The sequence below is a fragment of the Bufo bufo genome, chromosome 4 (genome assembly GCF_905171765.1).
Source record: "Bufo bufo chromosome 4, aBufBuf1.1, whole genome shotgun sequence".
NCBI classification, from domain to species: domain Eukaryota; kingdom Metazoa; phylum Chordata; class Amphibia; order Anura; family Bufonidae; genus Bufo; species Bufo bufo.
Window position 1 is genome coordinate 264,616,416 of NC_053392.1, and position 5,740 is coordinate 264,622,155.

At 43.7% G+C, this 5,740-nt stretch overlaps 1 non-coding gene across 1 annotated transcript; it reads left to right on the plus strand.

Moving 5' to 3' along the window:
- The first annotated feature begins 4,582 nt into the window (after positions 1-4,582).
- On the plus strand, positions 4,583-4,668 carry LOC121000213. Its single transcript, XR_005778837.1, has one exon. It is a non-coding gene; the product is annotated as a small nucleolar RNA SNORD71 (small nucleolar RNA).
- The last annotated feature ends 1,072 nt before the right edge of the window (positions 4,669-5,740 follow it).

Here is a 5,740-nt window from a genome sequence, read left to right on the forward strand (position 1 = left end):
GTGGGGTTGCTTCTCATCCAAGGGAGTGGGCTCACTCACAATTTTGCCCAAAAACACAGCCATGAATAAAGAATGGTACCAAAACACCCTCCAACAGCAACTTCTTCCAACAATCCAACAACAGTTTGGTGAAGAACAATGCATTTTCCATCACGATGGAGCACCGTGCCATAAGGCAAAAGTGATAACTAAGTGGCTCGGGGACCAAAACGTTGACATTTTGGGTCCATGGCCTGGAAACTCCTCCCCAGATCTTAATCCCATTGAGAACTTGAGGTCAATCCTCAAGAGGCGGGTGGACAAACAAAAACCCACTAATTCTGACAAACTCCAAGAAGTGATTGATTGAGAGCATGCCCAGTCGAATTGCAGAGGTCCTGAAAAAAAAGGCCAACACTGCAAATACTGACTCTTTGCATAAATGTCATGTAATTGTCGATAAAAGACTTTGAAACATATGAAGTGCGTGTAATTATATTTCACTACATCACAGAAACAACTGAAACAAAGATCTAAAAGCAGTTTAGCAGCAAACTTTGTGAAAACTAATATTTGTGTCATTCTCAAAACTTTTGGCCACGACTGTATACTAGGATGCATTAAGGCCCCTTTCACACGGGCGAGTATTCCGCGCGGGTGCAATGCGTGAGTTGAACGCATTGCACCCGCACTGAATCAGGACCCATTAATTTCTATGGGGCTGTTCACATGAGCAGTGATTTTCACGCATCACTTGCGTCGCAGCAAGCTCTATTTTGTGCATTTTTTACGCAACGCAGGCCCCATAGAAGTGAATGGGGCTGCGTGAAAATCCGTCGGGGGAACAGACTGCCGGAAATCACTGTATTCGGCGTACATGCCGACAAAAAATTATACATGCAATATTTTTCGTCCGGCTGAAAGTCGGCACATACGCCGGTAAGTGGCCGCATCGCCAGCAGATCCTATTACAGTGAAAGGGGATCCGGCAGTGCGAGGTGGTATCCAGCTGTGCCAGATACGGTAAACTCCTGCAGTCTGTTCCTCCGCCAGACAAAAACGCAGATGTGAACCCAACCTTATATACAAATTCATCAATTGTTTTTATCTAATCTTGTTTTTTTTGTAATCACTGGCTCACAAGAGGCTGGGTTGTACAGAGACTGGCATGGGATCAGGCAAGGGAGTTAGGAAGTGCCAGGAGAGGTATAGTGTTTTTTTCATTTTCACCACCAACTACAGTAACAGTGTTTTACATTGGGACAAAGCTATTGGTGAGTTGCTTCCGCAAAAGCCTAGCGTTGTATATAGAAAAGCAAGAAATTTTGTGTCTCTCAGCCCCCACTGTGCAAAACAGTAGTGGAAAGAAAGCATAGTAACTTTTAACAAGTACCTGGAATTTTACCGTGCAAAAAGTGCATGACTTGCAAGGAGAAAAGTACACTCCATATGGACAATATACAGTAGAAGTATCTGATGGAAATACAGTACTAAGTATAAAATTAAAGAACATTAATTGTAGAAGCAAAAGGGTAATATATTACATCAAATGTCTTTTGATAAAATATATGTGGGACGATCTGGTGGTCAGTTTTTGGGGACAAAGGTATGCAGCGTCGAAAAAATAAAACCAGATTGGCAGGTGGGGGGAGGGGGCGATTTTATTGCAAAAATGTCTAGAGCAGAGACCCACTAGATATTTAACCTGAATACAATCATTCCAAATGGATTAGAGATTGAGCTGATTGCTTTATCTGGGACGTGACTATAGTAGATAACCACTTTATTAAGTTGATTTATATGCATTTTGGTGACACTATTGGGAGAACTAGTAGTTTCACTTTTGTACTCGAAGCATATCACCGGCCATGGAATATCCTACAGACAGAAGCCTAGCATGTGTCAGTGTGCATCAAGTATACGAGGAGGATCATGGAGCATACATCAGCCACCAGTTGTGAGCATTACAACTCTAATAGATTACAAGGTAACAGCCTAATATTAGTATCCAGTGGGCATTGCCATGGCATCTATGGTTTCCTGAAAGGCAGAGGGTGTCGTTTAGGGTGGGTTCACACTAGTGTTAGGGATTCCGCAATGGCTTTCCGTTATAACATGGTTATAACGGAAAATAACGGAATCCATAAGACGGAAGGATGGATCCGTTCTTCTGCCCTTAGACTTGTATTATGACAGAATGCAAAACGAAAGCCTTGAAAAGGCACTCCGTTTGCTTACCGTCCTAATAGAAGTCTATAGGAATCAAAACGGATCTGTCTGGGTCCCGTTACGCAAGACGGAAAACAAAGTCTTGTCGACAGGACTTTGTTTTCCGTCTTGCATAATGGGACCCAGACGGATCTGTTATGCTTTCCCATAGACTTCTATTAGGACTAAAAGCAAACGGACTGCCTTTTAAAGGCTTCCGTTTTACATTCTGTCTGGGCATTCCGTTATTTTCCGTTATAACCATGTTATAAAGGAATCCCTAACGCTAGTGTGAACCCACCCTTAGTCTGTAACCCTTTGTTTGAGCCATTCTGGGGAGACTGTTAGTGAACCCCTTCTGAGCTATTGGTGGTTGGTGGTTTACCACAGTGTAGTGGTTAATATATATACGTAGTTGGGAGTGCAATCTATACTTATATCATTATTGTGGTGGAACATTTATTAGTAGAGTTGAGTGGACACCTGGATGTTCGAGTTCGACGGGTTCAGCCGAACTTCACAAAAAAGTTTGAGTTCGGGAGCCGAACTTGACTCCGAACCCCATTGAAGTCAATGGGGACCCAAACTTTTGAGCACTAAAATGGCTCTAAAAATGTAATGGAAAGGGCTAAAGGGCTGCAAATGGCAGTAAAATGTGGTTAAGAGCATGGCAAGTGCTCTGCAAACAAATGTGGATAGGGAAATGACTTTAAATAACATAAAATACTTAAAAATAAAAAATAAAAATCTTGATCTAGGAGGACGATGTCCATGTGGAGTAGGAGGTTGAGGAGGCAGTGGATGTGGCGGTGTAGGTGTAAGCGGCGGTGGAGGAGGAGGAGGTAGCCTACACTGTTTTTTGGTTTTAATTTTTAATTTTTTTTGTTTAAATTAGGGTACACCCCAAAACATTGGGAAATATAACCTGTGATAACCCCCTCCAGTCGTGCTAAACACACGTTCAGACAATACACTGGCTGCAGGGCAGGCCAGCACCTCCAAGGCGTAAAGGGCAAGCTCAGGCCATGTGCCCAATTTGGAGACCCAGAAGTTGAAGGGGGCAGACCCATCAGTCAGTACGTGTAAGCATGTGCACACATACTGCCCCACCATGTCGCACATCCCCGTGATGTTCACGATCCAATTGGATATCTGCTTTATCAACTTTCAACGTTCTTTTCTGCGCCTACCATGTTGATCACGGTTAGCGGCGAATCAGGGTTCAATGCCGGAGAGGGAGCGTGAGAAAGGGATACTACATCCAAGGTAGGTCAATGGAGGAAATTCAATGTGATCGAGCGGAAATGTGGGACAAAGTATAGAAGCAGAAGCTTCTAAGTTAAGGAGGGGGCGCGCTGCAATTACTCACTCCCGACTCGGGGAGGTAGTGACGATAAATGACAATACAGGACTCTTAAGATGCCCTGTTATTGGAATTATTATTAAAAAATTATAGCGAATGTCACTGGGGTATTTTGGATTTTGAAACGTTAGACAGGAGAGGCCCTGCTGCCGCTTTGTTGACTCTAGATAACTTCTGCCTGATCGCACGTCCCCAATACACTGGCTGCAGGGCAGGCCAGCACCTCCAAGGTGTAAAGGGCAAGCTCAGGCCATGTGCCCAATTTGGAGACCCAGAAGTTGAAGGAGGCAGACCCATCAGTCAATACGTGTAGGCGTGTGCACACATACTGCCCCACCATGTCGCACGTCCCCATGATGTTTACGATCCAATTGGATATCTTCTCTATCAACTTTCGATGTTCTTTTCTGCGCCTACCATGTTGATCACGGTTATCGGCGAATCAGGGTTCCACGCCGGAGAGGGAGCGTGAGAAAGAGATACCACATCCAAGGGAGGTCAATGGATAAAATTTATTGTTGATTGAGCGGAAAAGTCGGACAAATTATTGAAGCCGAAGCTTACAAGTAAAGGAGGTGGCGCGCGTCAATTAACCCCTTCCCGACTGCAATCCGCTTATATACGTGATATTTGCACATGCCCCGTGCAGCTACCACGTGTATAAACGTCAATCAGAGTGGCCCCTTGCCGGCAATCGATCCGATTGGTTAGTCTATGCAGACTAACCAATCGGATCGCGGCAGTGAAAAAATGCCGGTTTCAGGCTCTGATCTGCGCTTTGCAGATCAGAGCCTGAAATCAGGTAGTGTTCCTCGTGCCCCCGATCTGTGCCCCTCCAAGCACCCCCTTGTGTCCGCCTGCCCCTGAAGTTCATCTCCATATTCATGCAGCGCCTACCCTGATGCAGTCCGCCCCCTCCCCGCCCCATACATTCCTCCTGCCCCCATTTGTGCTGCCTCAGCCTCCCTCAATGTTGGCCGTACCCCCCTCCTTTCCAGCGCTGCCCCCTGCCCCCGATTGGTCCCCCTTCTGTGTGTGATGGCGGCGGCTCCATTCCTGAGCCGCCGCCATCAGCAGAGAGTGTCAGCTCTATGCTGACACTCTGCTGTAACCCCATAGATGCCGCAGCATCCATGGGGTTAATAGAGGGAGGGGGCTCCCTCTCTCCACCATCGGGGCTACCGCGGTGCGATGGCAGCGCCCGATGGTTGCCATGGCAACCGGACGCTTTGTAAAAGCGTCCAGTGTTGCCACCTACAGGGCATCTGATAGTATTATACTTTGCAATGCAAGAGCATTGCAAAGTATAGTACAGCCATCAGCCCCACTGGATCTTCAAGATCCAAGAGGGACTTGATAAAAAAAAAATTGAAGATAATAAAAGTAAAAAAAAAAAAATAAATAAAAATGTAAAATGAAAAAAATAAATTGCCTTTTCCTATAAAAAATGAAAAAAATAAAATAAAAATACACATATTAGGTATCACCGCGTCCGTAACGACCGTCTCTATAAATATATCACATGATAGACCCCGTCCGATAAACACCATAAAAAATAAAAAAAACTGTGTAAATAAAGCCATTTTTGTCACCTTACATCACAAAAAGTGCAACACCAAGCGATCAAAAAGGTGTATATCAAACAAAATGGTACCAATGAAACCGTCACCTCATCCTGCAAAAAATGAGACCCTACATAAGAAAATCGATCAAAAAATTTAACTATAGTTCTTAGAACATTGAGACACTAAAACATTTTTTTATTTCAAATATGCTATTATTGTGTTAAAGTGAAATAAATAAAAAAAAGTGTACATATTAGGTATTGCCGCATCCGTAATAACCTGCTTGATAAAAATATCACATGACCTAACCACTCAGGTGAACACCGTAAAAGAAAAAAAAGGGCCAAAAAAGCCATTTTTGTCACCTTACATAACAAAAAGTGCAACAGCAAGCGATTAAAAAGGCTTATGACCCCTCAAAATAGTACCAATCAAACCGTCACCTCATCCCGCAAAAAATTATACCCTATTTAAGACAATCGCCCAAAAAATAAAAAAGCTATTGCTCTCAGACTATGGAGACACTAAAACATCATTTTTTTGCTTTCAGAAATGCTATTATTGTGTAAAACTTAAATAAATAAGAAAAAGTATACATATTAGGTATTGCCACGTCCGTAACGAT